This window comes from Vanellus vanellus, assembly GCF_965231255.1.
Source record: "Vanellus vanellus genome assembly, chromosome: 2".
NCBI lineage: Eukaryota > Metazoa > Chordata > Aves > Charadriiformes > Charadriidae > Vanellus > Vanellus vanellus.
Window position 1 is genome coordinate 143,295,566 of NC_138906.1, and position 12,868 is coordinate 143,308,433.

The following is a 12,868-nucleotide window of genomic DNA, read 5'->3' on the forward strand; positions in this document are numbered from 1 at the left end:
TAATGTTAATTATTTAGTGTTATTCTGTGAAATCTGTTTATATTTCAACCCTCGAGTTTCCTTGTTTTTTCCTGATTCCCCTTCCCTGGTGGGGAGGGATCATCAGGTGACAGAATAATTGTCTAAACAACAATAAATTGTTGTGGGTTATTCAAACCATAACAGTTACTTGTGCTATGATCTTAGCAAGTCTCTCAAATTTTTAGAACAGAGAAATTTAAGACTAGATAACTGAATAGACAGTTCTGCTGAACTTGCATAAACTGAACAACTGCATCTTAAAATATATTTGGATTTTTTCTGATCCTATTTCCCATGGAAAGCTGTTCCAGAACCTCATTGGTTTTACAGTTAGAATTTTTCCTATTTCCAGTCTAAATTTATCCTTGGCTAGATTATATCAAACTGTTTCTGGCCTAACACTGTTCTTTCTTTAAATAGTTCTTATCCCTGCCCGATGTTTATTCCATAGTAAATAGCACTGACATCTCCTTTCAGGCTGTGTTTTGATAGGCTGACAAACAAAATATTTTAATTTCTCTTCTTTGAGATAGGGTCTTTCTCCCCAGTATCCTCATAGCTTTTTTCTGAAACAGTTCCAGCCAGGGCACATCTATCTTTCATATGGATAGTCAGAGCGGACATGCTGTATTTCAGACGAGGTCTTGCTGGTGCCTTGCACAAAGGCACAAATACTTTCATGTCTCCAGTGGAAATACTTCACCTGACACATGTAGGATCTCACTTGCCTTTTTCCCTACTACAGCATCTTGCTGGCTTATAAAAGCAGTTCCTCTTCTTCCTCCTTTTCTGTTTCAACTGATGAACTCCAGATTGTAGCAGGAAAACTAATTAGTCTAGGATTGCATAACCTTATACAGAAATTAAAAATGAACCCTGGCTTCTTTAGGAAATTACATGATTTCCTTCTTCACACAGATACCCCTGCTACAGTGCTGCCTACTACAACAGGCTGTCTACAAAGTCTTCTCGAGATGATATTGACCCGCAGAGAAACCAGTTCTAGGCACAGTCCAGTCCAGTTGAGCTGTTTCTGTCAAAACTTCACATTGTCTCAGCTGCCGGTGTTCTCTGATCACTGGTTAACAGTTGAAGCAAGATATCGCATTTTCTCAACTCTTTGTTTAACCAGATATAGTCTTTTCTGTATAGGGTGTAAGCTGGTGTGGGCAGAAATCAAACTTTGCAATATGAGATTTTACTGTGTGTCACAAAATAGTGCTCTGATCCCTTGGTGAGACTTCTGGGAACTACAAAAAATACCTTGTAGCAAAACCCTAACGAGAATCTTAAACTAAAATTTTTGAAGAGAATAAAAAAATCCCAATACCGAGCTGAATTTTGAACACTAATCAGTATTAAATTAAGTCCTTAGATATCTTTAGCTAATTTGAACTTTAAAACATACTAAATTTAAACACTATTTATGAAGCAGGGATCTGATCTGGGACAGCATCCAACAATGAGCATCTCCTGGTTTTAAGAAAGTACTTGGCTTGCTGTGAGATGCTTTCTGCAGAGGAGGTGCTTTCCCTGAACTAAAATGTGAATTGCATCTGGAACTGGTCGAAAATGGGAATGCTGGTTTCACCAAAAATCCAAAATGCCAATGCCTTTTTTCTGAAGAGTGGGATTCATTTTTTAAAAATGCTAATTGCACATTTTTAAAAGCACTGAATAACGTTACCAAAAGATTTAGGGTCTCCATTTTTTTAACAAATGAAGGTCTGTTTGTTTCTTTATATTTTTTTAATAAGTTCTTAAATATCCTGAGCACCCAAGTGTCTGTTGCACTGGCACCCTGCTCTAACGAAACAGTTTGAAATGCAGACTTTTTCCCCTATAGATAAAAAGCCAGTTTCAGATTATGATCTCTGAATGCAAGAGCATCATCAGCAGAGAACTCTGATTTTTGTTTGTGACTTCCTATAATAATTCCCATAAAGCAGGTTGGGTGTCCCCCGCCCCCCCCTGTTCCCCTCCTGCCCTCCCCTTCAGGTTAGGTATACTCCCAGTACATAGTTTAATGAAAGATGGAAGACATTTGGTTCAGGATCAAAGGTCTTTATTTTTCCTCCAAAAAATACTCCCCTCCCAACCCAAAGATATAATTACCTTGTACCTGGGGCTTCTGCCTCTGCCAAGCTCTGTAGACAGTAGCAAAAGGTATTTCAACCTTAGTTACTCAGCTACCAGAGGAGATGGATATTTAACTGAGAGACAAGAAAGCTATTTTATTACATTACTGAGGGGTAGAAAGACAAAGAATTTACTGTACACTCACCCAGCTGTAGCTGCAGAGGCTGACACAGAGTATGCAATTGCACTGAAAACACTACGGCAACACTTTTAAATGATGGTTAATGTTTTTGGAGAGCATCACAAACACAAGAAATGGAGCACAGGGTATAAATGAGCCTATACACGGTTACTCGGCTGCTCTAGGAGCATGTGAATTTGGTACCATGCAGGACAAAATGCTAAAGGATCAGCTAGCGGGGAAATCTTCTGTTCTGTGTGTTCGGGAACAATTGCTGTTTAAAAGGAAAACTAACAGTGGCCCCGTATAGACGACTGCAAATTGCTCACAGCCCACGGTCAAAGCCGGGAAAGGTTATAGCACAGGAAGATTTACCTCAGCATTTTGCACTGGCACTTTTGCTCTTTGCTAGCTCCACTCTACCAAAGAACTACACTATTCGCTGTTTTTGTTTTCAGCCAGGATGACAGGAACATATTTGCAGTTTACAGCAGGTGCCCGGCCAAGTCAACAAAGTGCAAACTATGCAGTAAAAAATAATATATAAAAAAGGTCACTTTGCCAGGGTATGCCGCTCCAGCAAGTTTCAGTGCCTTACAGGGTGAATGTCTGAATCCAGTGACCAAAATGATTCTTTGATCACCGCACCGTCAGGAAACGTGTTGTGTTGTCTCCTGTTTCATACATGCAGAGACTTTTCAGATGTTTGTCAGCTCGTGTCCTGACAATGATTACTACACCTGTTTCTTTGAAAAAGAGAAAAAAATAAAAAAGCCCATTCGTTGATAACCTCCAGGTGGACACCTTTGTGCTTGTGACAAGAAGTCATTCTTCCTGGCAAGTTTTTCCAAATCGGGTCCCTAAGGTCCTGTCACTTTGCTGAAGGGTCTCAGGACACATGTCCACCTGGCCCTCTGGCAGCGATAGAAGCCTGACTCCATGCCCCTTCCAATGACTATGACTTCCATATCTTCCTACTGAGAATGAAGAAGGCAGAATTAAATATCCCGTAATTAACTGCACATGATACTGCACAAGAAAGACAGCAGTGGTTAAAATTCAGGTGCACATGGACAGTTGCTTTAAACAAAAATATAAAAGCTACTCTCAGGTGCTGGGTGCATTAATAGACCTTAATTACCTTTGCAGCCTTACCTGGGACCCAGCCCCACATCCTCTGCCCTGGGCGCTGGGGCTCCCCTCGTGCATGCACTCAGGTACGGGGATCAAGGAGCTCATACAGGTACAGACTAACTAGGGGATAAAAAATTATTTTTCAGCTTGATAAGTCTCCATCCTTTGCATAGTGAAGCCAGCAAAAGGGAAGAGACACAACTGTGCAGTCCTGGGAAGAACAAGACCAGCCATTTCCTTTGCTGGTACACTCAAGAGCCCACCATTTACCTCCCGATCTCACACAAAACCTGGAAGGACGATCAGTGGCAGCTTCTAGACACAATGAGAGAACCATAAAGCCTTTCGGTATGTGCGCTAAGGGGTTCAGCTTTTGATAACTAGCCACACAAACATCAGCAGAACTGCAAAAAAAGCCATTCTGCAACTTTTTGTGTAGGCTTTTTTCTGCACAACCTGTTTGTGTAGGAAAAAAGGCTGACAGTAATTTCACTTGTCTTATTATGACAGTGACGGTTATCATACGATGAAACTAGGACAGTGCCCACATTTAAAGAAAACCTATAGAGGTGTTTTCTTTCATGTGGCATCAGGACAGCATTATCAGTGTTTGTTACTTCTGCATGGTGTGCGGACGTTAAGTCCTAGAAAAAACATAGCAATGTGGACAAGAGCAAGGTTCTCAGAAACCACCACACTTGGTCCAAACCGGGACATTATAGGATTCAGAGCTCCCACTAAAGATGGCCTCATTACAACATACAGATTTATGGAGGAGGGGGGAAAGATTTTTCTTTATCGGGGATACATTCACCCCGGTGGCAGAAGAAAGAGGACAGCACTAGATAGAAGGCATTTGGTACCATGCCAGACATTGCTGTTACCTGCTATTTTCAGATGGATTTCTTAAGAAATGGCACTTACGGAGTCATGCTGTGTGCTTGTCCACCTTTCTAACTGCTGGCTCCACTGACTCAATTTCAGACAAATTTGATAAATGGCTAGAGGTCTCAAGTACAGTAAGAACTGGCAAGTTTCATTAAAACTTTTATATATGTATATAAATCAAATATGAAGTTACATAAGTAACCAGGTTGAAGAAAAAGGGCATAACAGTGCCTCTGCTAAAGGAAAAGTTGCAAGGTGAATTCACCTGTACTCAGTATCAAAGAATTTACATGGAGATATTATAACACTTAAACTGGTCTTTGTGTCCTAGTATCAGATCACAGTATCACAGTATCACAGTATGCTAGGGATTGGAAGGGACCTCAAAAGATCATCTAGTCCAATCCCCCTGTCGGAGCAGGAACACCTAGATGAGGTTGCACAGGAAGGCGTCCAGGCGAGTTTTGAATGTCTCCAGAGAAGGAGACTCCACAACCTCCCTGGGCAGCCCGTTCCAGTGCTCTGTCACCCTCACTGAGAAGAAGTTTCTTCTCAAATTTAAGTGGAACCTCTTGTGTTCCAGCTTGAATCCATTACCCCTTGTCCTATCACTGGTCGCTACTGAGAAGAGCCTGGCTCCATCCTCATGACATTCCCCCTTTATATATTTATAAACGCTAATAAGATCACCCCTCAGTCTCCAACCTTGCACACAAGCACACAGATCCTACCTTGCACACAAGCACCAGAAAGCCACTTCATTAGTTTTGCACCTCCTGGGATTACTTGTTTCTGTCAGACCAGAGAGCTTTAAGGCACTGTCCATCCACTGAGAAACTGGATGGGGGAGTGTTTCTCTGGTGAGTAATTTCTAAATGATTCTTCTGCAGATTCCCGTGGGTGAAATAAGTAATGTGTTGCTCAAACAGGGAGATTGAATGATAAACAGCTATGCACTTCAACCTCTCTTAAATAACCCCAGTAAGGATGAATACCTAAGGAGGGAGTGGTCTTACTAGTTGTATGTAAACAGCCAGGTAGAGCAAAACTACAAAAAGAGAAGATGCTGGTTAAGTGGAAGGCAGATAAGGAAGATGGAGAATTTCCTCTTTAAGTAGAAATTATACAGTATGGCAAATGGGGGTGAGGTACAAGCGGGAAAACCAGACTCTTTGCCTGATATGTCTTTGCAATATGCAAGACAAAGAATAGAGTCCTAGGGCTTATACAGAAAGCCAGTCAGATTCACATCTGCTGGCCTCTCTGTGCACAAAACAGAATATATATTTGTACAGCCATGACTGCGTAGGGTCTGTGTTGATAGAGACAGACAATATTAACTTTCCTGACCACATGCCCTCCCCAACCCTCATGGCCTGTGTTTCAGACTGCAATTCTTTCCTGAAATGCCTTGGGCCATCTCATACCAGCATAACCTACACCACCGCAAAACGCCTTCTCCAGAGTCTATCTATTCCAGAGTCTATCTATTCAAGTCTATCTGAAGTTCATCTATTTACTAAGCTTTACAGTGTGCCCTGAAGGTCAACTGACTCAGACTTCCTCGGAATGGAAATGAAGGGATTTCAGACCGGTGGACCTTCAGTGAGGAGGTGCTCGCTGCAGCAACCGAATGCTTAAATCGCTGCTTGAGTAGCTCAGGTGGTCTCGGCAGCTGAGGGAAAATAGGAGAACAGAGGCAGTTCACTCACAACAAGCAGCTAATAGTTAAGCCAGTTTGAGACATATTTTAATTTTTAATTAATTTTTTTTTCTTTCTCCAGAATTTAAACTGCACTTGTGCCTCCTGGAAGGAAGAAGAGAAAAAGTAATAGAGACATTCCTTTTTTTCATTAATTAACCATCTGGGACTGAACTCTGAAAAATTCTGATAGAAAATACATTTTTTTAGCCCTTAAAAGAAGCACGGTTTCCTTTGAAAATGGAGGACCAGAATCCATCTAAAACTAGAGGAGTCTTTACCACAGATTTAATGGGCTCTTGAATCTGGGTCTCAATACCATATTTTCCAAGGTACCCAGGTATGAGGCGGGCGATAAGTAGGCAAATCTCACCTTTCTCCTCGTTTGTACTTCTGGCACTTTCAATAATGTGGTGCTTGGTGAACTTCAGCCGTCAATAGGTGAGTTTTCAAGCTGAGACTACATCTGCATTCCCCATGCAGTCCCAGGTCTTCTAGCAGACCACTTGGTCACCCCACTGATCTCCTGATGGATTTCAGTTCCATAGTCACCTGAAGTCAGATGACTGCTAGCAGGGATGGTCCCACCATTTCAACCAGCTCTTGGGGACCTACCTTAAGACGGGATAAATTGCTCCTGGAATGAGCCCCTATCTCTCTGTCCTTTTAACTACAGAGAAAACATAGATAACTGTCTTACAGGCTTGATTTTAAACAGTTAAAGTTAGCTCATGTGCATCCATCTTCACTAAATCAGATAAAGCCCTAAAACCCACAAAGTGACATCAGGCAATTAAGGCCCACTCCAGAAGATGTGTTTGTACCGGTGCACGTGCGGTGCTACATGCTCCTGCATAGGCACCTCTGAAGAGGCCTGGTTAAAAAATGCAGGGTTCTTTCCAGAGGGGTATCCAGTATCCTAGGTAGCCCCAAATAACTGTTTTCTTATCACTACTGTGGAATAATTCTCCCCTTAAAACTGGAAGTTAAATAGAAGTAACATTTGTTGAAAATGTTGAAGTTGTTGAATAACATTTTCATCCTTTTCTTTGGCATGCTCTAGGATGCTTATACTAGGAACTCAGAAACTGGGCAAGGAAATGTGCTTTTGACAATACCTTTTATTGTTCCTAATTAATATTTGCCAAGGACCCTCCAACTGCACAAACTTTTGAAAAGAGGCCAGTTTCCTCATTAGCAGCAGACATTTCACAGCTAATATTTCAACAGCTGATTTGTCAGCCCAAATGCACCCATCCTGGGGTGAAAACACCCTTTTCTGTGGCTCAGCTCTGGGCTGTGTTATGTTGAGTTTGACCCTGGAGAAGTACTAACAACAAGCAGATTGTCTTCTTTGACCTTGCAGTGCTGGTCTTCCTGTAGTGGTGCCAAGCGGAGAGCAGGACTACGGCCTCATTCAAACTTAAAGGAGACAAGCTGCATCTTGTCTTGATGTGTCAAGAAATGCAGATTAGGACATGATGGGGGATGTTGAAGAAGTGGGGCAGAAGGATCTGAAGATGAGGAGTGTATTTAAAGAAACTGAAACAGAGAGTGGGTTGGGGCAGCAAAGAGGAGGCTAAGAAGAAAAGCAGCTAGCTGGCAAGTGGAGAACACGGGGAGGGGTAGGAGAAGACATCTGAGTCTAGTTGCAGAAAAAGGGAGGCATACGCAGATTGAGAGCTATTGTGGCTAAGGTTTTGGAGGGGAAAGAGCACCTGAAACCAGACTAAAGAAGGACACTAAGTAGAATGAAAATTCAATTTGGAACTGGCTGGGTGAGCGGAGCATGGGAAGACTGGGAAAGGACACAGGAAAGGTCTGATGGGTAAAATTAGAGCTCACAGGGAGACACATTTGGTTCAAATGTTTACAGAGAGAATCTGGGAAAACACAAGGGATGAAAGTGGAAGTGGAGAAAGAGCCAGGAGGGGGAAAAGAGCAAAACTGGCAAAGACTGCAGCCACACTGTCCATGACGCAGAACGCAAAGGCGAAGACTGGGAAAATGGGGAACCGCCCACTGTAGGTGAAGATCAAGTGCGAGACTGCCTGAGGAACATGAAGGTGCACAAGTCCATGGAACCTGATGAGATATATCTGCGGGTCCTGAGGGAACTGGCAAATCAAGTTGCTAAGCCACTAGCCATCATATTTGAGAAGTCGTGGCGGTCTGGCGAGGTTCCTGCCGCCTGGAAAAGGGGACACATAACCCCTATTTTCAAAAAGGGAAATAAGGAAGACCCATGGAACTACAGGCCAGTCAGTCTCACCTCTGTGCCTGGCAAGATCATGGAGCAGATCCTCCTGGAGACTCTGCTGAGGCACATAGAAAACAAGGAGGTGATTGGTGGCAGCCAGCATGGCTTCACCAAGGGCAAGTCATGCCTGACAAATTTGGTGGCCTTCTACGAAGGGGTTACAGTGGCAGTAGACAAGGAAAGACCAACTGATGTCATCTACTTGGACTTATGCAAAGTGTTCAACACCATCCCACACGGTATCCTGGTCTCTAAATTGAAGAGACATGGATTTGACAAATGGACCACTTGGTGGATACAGAACTGGCTGGATGGTCGCACTCCAAGAGTTGCGGTCAATGGCTCGACGTCCAAGTGGAGAGCAGTGATGAGTGGCATTCCTCAGGGATCAGTACTGGGACCTGTACTGTTCAACATCTTTGTTGGCGACATGGACAGTGGGGTCAAGTGCATCCTCAGCAAGTTTGCCGATGACACCAAGCTGTTTGGTGAGGTAGACACGCTGGAGGGGAGGGATGGCATCCAGAGGGACCTGGACAGGCTGGAGAGGTGGGCCCAAGCCAACCTCATGCAGTTCAACAAAGCCAAGTGCAAGGTCCTACATCTGGGTCGGGGCAATCCCAATCACAAATACAGGCTTGGTGGGGAATGGCTGGAGAGCAGCCCTGAAGAGAAGGGCCTTGGTGTGCTGATTGACGAGAAGCTCAACATGAGCCAGCAGTGTGCGATCGCAGCCCAGAAGGCCAACCATATCCTGGGCTGCATCAGAAGAACTGTGGCCAGCAGGTCTAAGGAGGTAGTTCTGCCCCTCTACTCCACTCTCGTGAGACGCCACCTGGAGTACTGCATCCAGCTCTGGAGTCCCCAACAGAAGAAGGACATGGACCTGCTGGAGTGTGTCCAGAGGAGAGCCACGAGGATGATGCAAGTGCTGGAGCACCTCTCCTATGAGGAGAGGCTGAGTGAGTTGGGGCTGTTCAGCCTGGAGAAGAGAAGGCTCCGGGCAGATCTTATTGCTGCCTTCCAGTACCTAAAGGGGGCCTACAGGAGAGCTGGGGAAGGACTTTTTACGAGGGCATGTAGCGATAGGACAAGGGGGAATGTCTTTAAACTGGAAGAGGGCAGGTTGAGATTGAACATTAGGAAGAAGATTTTGACTTTGAGGGTGGTAAGGCACTGGAAGAGGTTGCCTAGAGAGGTTGTTGAGGCCCTATCCCTGGAGGTGTTCAAGGCGAGGCTGGATGTGGCGTTGGGCAACCTGGTCTAGTGAGAGATGTCCCTGCCTATGGCAGGGGGGTTGGAACTCGATGATCTTCAAGGTCCTTTCCAACTTAAACTGTTTTATGATTCTGTGATTCTGTGAAAATGGAGCCAGGGACAAATGGGAAGTGTTGGGGTGGGCATCAGGAATCACTTGGGAGTGTTGACAATAGGGTCTCTGTTGTTCTGAGCTCCTTTCAAAAGCCCCAAAGAGAAGGAAACAGTCCTGAATCTCACTGTTTGTCTGCCACAAGTATCAGTGGTATCCACTGGCCAAGTGTTCCTTCCCCGGCAGTACTGCGCCCCAGAGACATATTGTGTTTGTAAGTTACTCCCTTGGTGCAGAGCTCAGGGAGATTCTCAGTCCTGGTGTTGTGCAGCAGGGCAGAGGAGATATGCTATATGTCAGATATGGGTTTTTTAATTTTTAATGTGCTTTGTTACAAACTTCAGAAATTATACAACACTTGCAAACTGATCTAAAAAGTGTAAAGTGCACTGCATAGTACTTAAACATTAGGGAATATTGGATTTTAAGTCATCTTCCTGAAGTCATCTATTTTATTCACTAAACATCTTATTTTTGCTCCAGATGATTCAGGGAATCTATTAAAAATAATGACCTTTGCAGCTGATGTCTCCCCAGCACAATGTCTGTCCTGAGCACTGAATGAGGCAAGGGTCCAGTAGAAAAAAAATCAACACGAGAACATGTTATGTAGCACTGTATCATAATCAAGTGCAGGTATGCTTTAAATCAAGAATAGAAAATATGCTCTGAATTGAAGGAAGGCTCTCAATATCTTTCCCAAGGAAAACAGAGTGACTCAGTCCTGGAGATTGATTTTTCCTTCCTAAATATTTATAAAGGTCTGCAAATGACTTCTCTTTTGGCCTTTTCCACCTTGTAGGTTTATGTTAAACCTAAAAAACCCAACAAACACACCAAAATAACAGAAAAGGGTAACTGCAAGATTTTTCTGCCTTATTTGCACATTCCCATATAACAAAAATGTGAGAATTTCAGTTCCTTCCTAATTTAGCATTCATGTGCCTTATTTCTTCCGCAGAAACAATGCAGACATCACAGGATTCTGCATTTTTTCTGACATTGGCTAGTAATTTACTCGTGAGAATCATCCCACTATAGACACTGTGATTGTTCACATAAGCGTTGCTTAGCAAAAGGAGGGCAGAGTTGGACCCTCCTGGGGTCCAGCTCTATGTAGTTATAGAATCAGTGAAACATGTGATGAATATATGGGAGTGGGAATGGAGAAGGCAAAATGAGTTTGTGACTTGAAAAAAAGAGCATGTTTGATTATCTTAGGTCTCCTGTGTACCTTCTCTCCATATCTGCAGAGGAGAGAATATTCTCTGGCAGCTATCATTTATTATTTATTTTTTATGCTTTAATTATTTGTGGAAATCCTTGGCTTCTGCTTGTTCAGCCAGCTCCTCTGACAGTAAAGTTTGCACATTAAGATGTGGGAGGTGAAGCTCTGGTTCAGTGGAAGGAAGGAAGGAAGAAATATTGCTTTGACTGCTGGTGATGTAATATTGACCATCTGCAATTTTTATGCTTTAATCTGCTCCTATATGTTTTTCAAATAAAGACCTACACAGATGATGACTGATTTCTTATCTGGCTATTTCCATTACTTTCTCAGCTGTTTTATTTGGGCCTTCATGCTACTAGTATAACCTCTTTATGTTTAAATTTAAGGTTTGGGTTAGAGCCAAAGTATTTGGCTTCTTATCCAAACTGCATTCATTCTTTTCTAAAACTTTGTATTTCCCATTCCTCCCATTCCCTTCTCATCTCTACATTTCTCTGTTTCTTCTTCCCTGCTCTCCTGCCAGACAGCTCTTTTTTTTTTTCTAGGCTATCATCTGAATTTTCTTGGATACTTCTACTTTTTCCACCTGGCAATTCTGTCTGGGTGGAGTTCGGAGATTTTGGACGATTGTCAGGTATTTCTGGACATCTGGCAATCCATTTGGAACAGGATGGGAAACTTTATACGTGTCTCTGCCCACATGCAGATGATGCCTCCAGCACATGTAGAGGTGATTGCACAGATCCCAGGAGCGCTGGCCGGCAGAGTGTGCTACACAGGTGGTCTCGAGACGGATGGTAATTCCAGCCTGTTTGAGAAGATCAGAGTCACCGGGAGTCTGCTGGGTGGCGGATGTGCACCAGTGCCGCAGTGTCGCAGCCCGTGGGGCTGATTCCGTGCACACGTGCAGCGCTGCCTGTCCCAAACACAACGGGGTGCGGCACTGGCAACCCGCTTTCTTCCTTTCGTTCAACTTCTGGTCTTTTCAGTCTTCTCTCCTTTGCTTTGTTCCCCCACCCCTCTCTGCCTGGGGCAATGGAAATTTGGGGATTCATGCCTCTTTCTGATCCTCTTGGATCAGAACAAATTTAACATGTCGGGGGCAGGGGAGAGCTCAGCGACTTCTGTCACAGCTCTTCGAACCTGGGGAGAGTTGTGGTGTTGAGTGATATTTGGGCTAATTCTCTCCCTCGGTTCCTCTCAGAATTGGTTTGTCTCGTATGATAATCATTTTAGTAATAACTGCTGGGCCTTGGTGCCAGAAGGATTTTAGGTGATATTGAAACCAACTGAGCATTAAATACCTACAAGAAACACGGGCTCTCAGCTTTAGTGCTTATGATCCCCCGGTCTCCACGGGCTTTACAAGTGAGGTAAGCTTTATTATTCACAATATGAAGGTTGGGGAAGAGGAGCAGCACAGATGCAATTTTTTCAGAGGTATCACCTAGCTGGACAAAGTTTCCATAATCCTGTCCAAAGTGTCATATATTTGATCACACTCTTACTGTTTCTCATGCTTCCTCTGTTCCAAAAACTTCCTTCTGCGGGAGAGCCCTTTATCCTTGCATGTCAGAAATCTCTGCTGATAGATCCCTGGCGGTTTCTCTTCCACAGCTAACCCTACAATCAGAGCTGCTTCATAAAAGCGAGGAACAACAGAGGGAAAGATAGAGCATTTCCTTAGGAATCCTGTGTACATCACACAAGCCAGGATTCTGGGAAAACAACCTTTGTGTTTTGATACGATACAATTGATGCCTAAAAACTCAAACCAAAAACTTACATAAATTTCACGGGCACTGCCAGGAAGTGTTCTAGATACAGTAATGGTACATGGAAAATCAATATTTATTATCATTTTAACTGAGAAATGAAAAAGATTTGCCATAAAATACAAGTGCTTTGCAACATTTTGCATGTTCATAGCGTGCCCTCCAGGGTGCTATTAATATAGTTTGTCAAGTGAATGATGCATTGTTTATGCAATTATAGAGATGTAG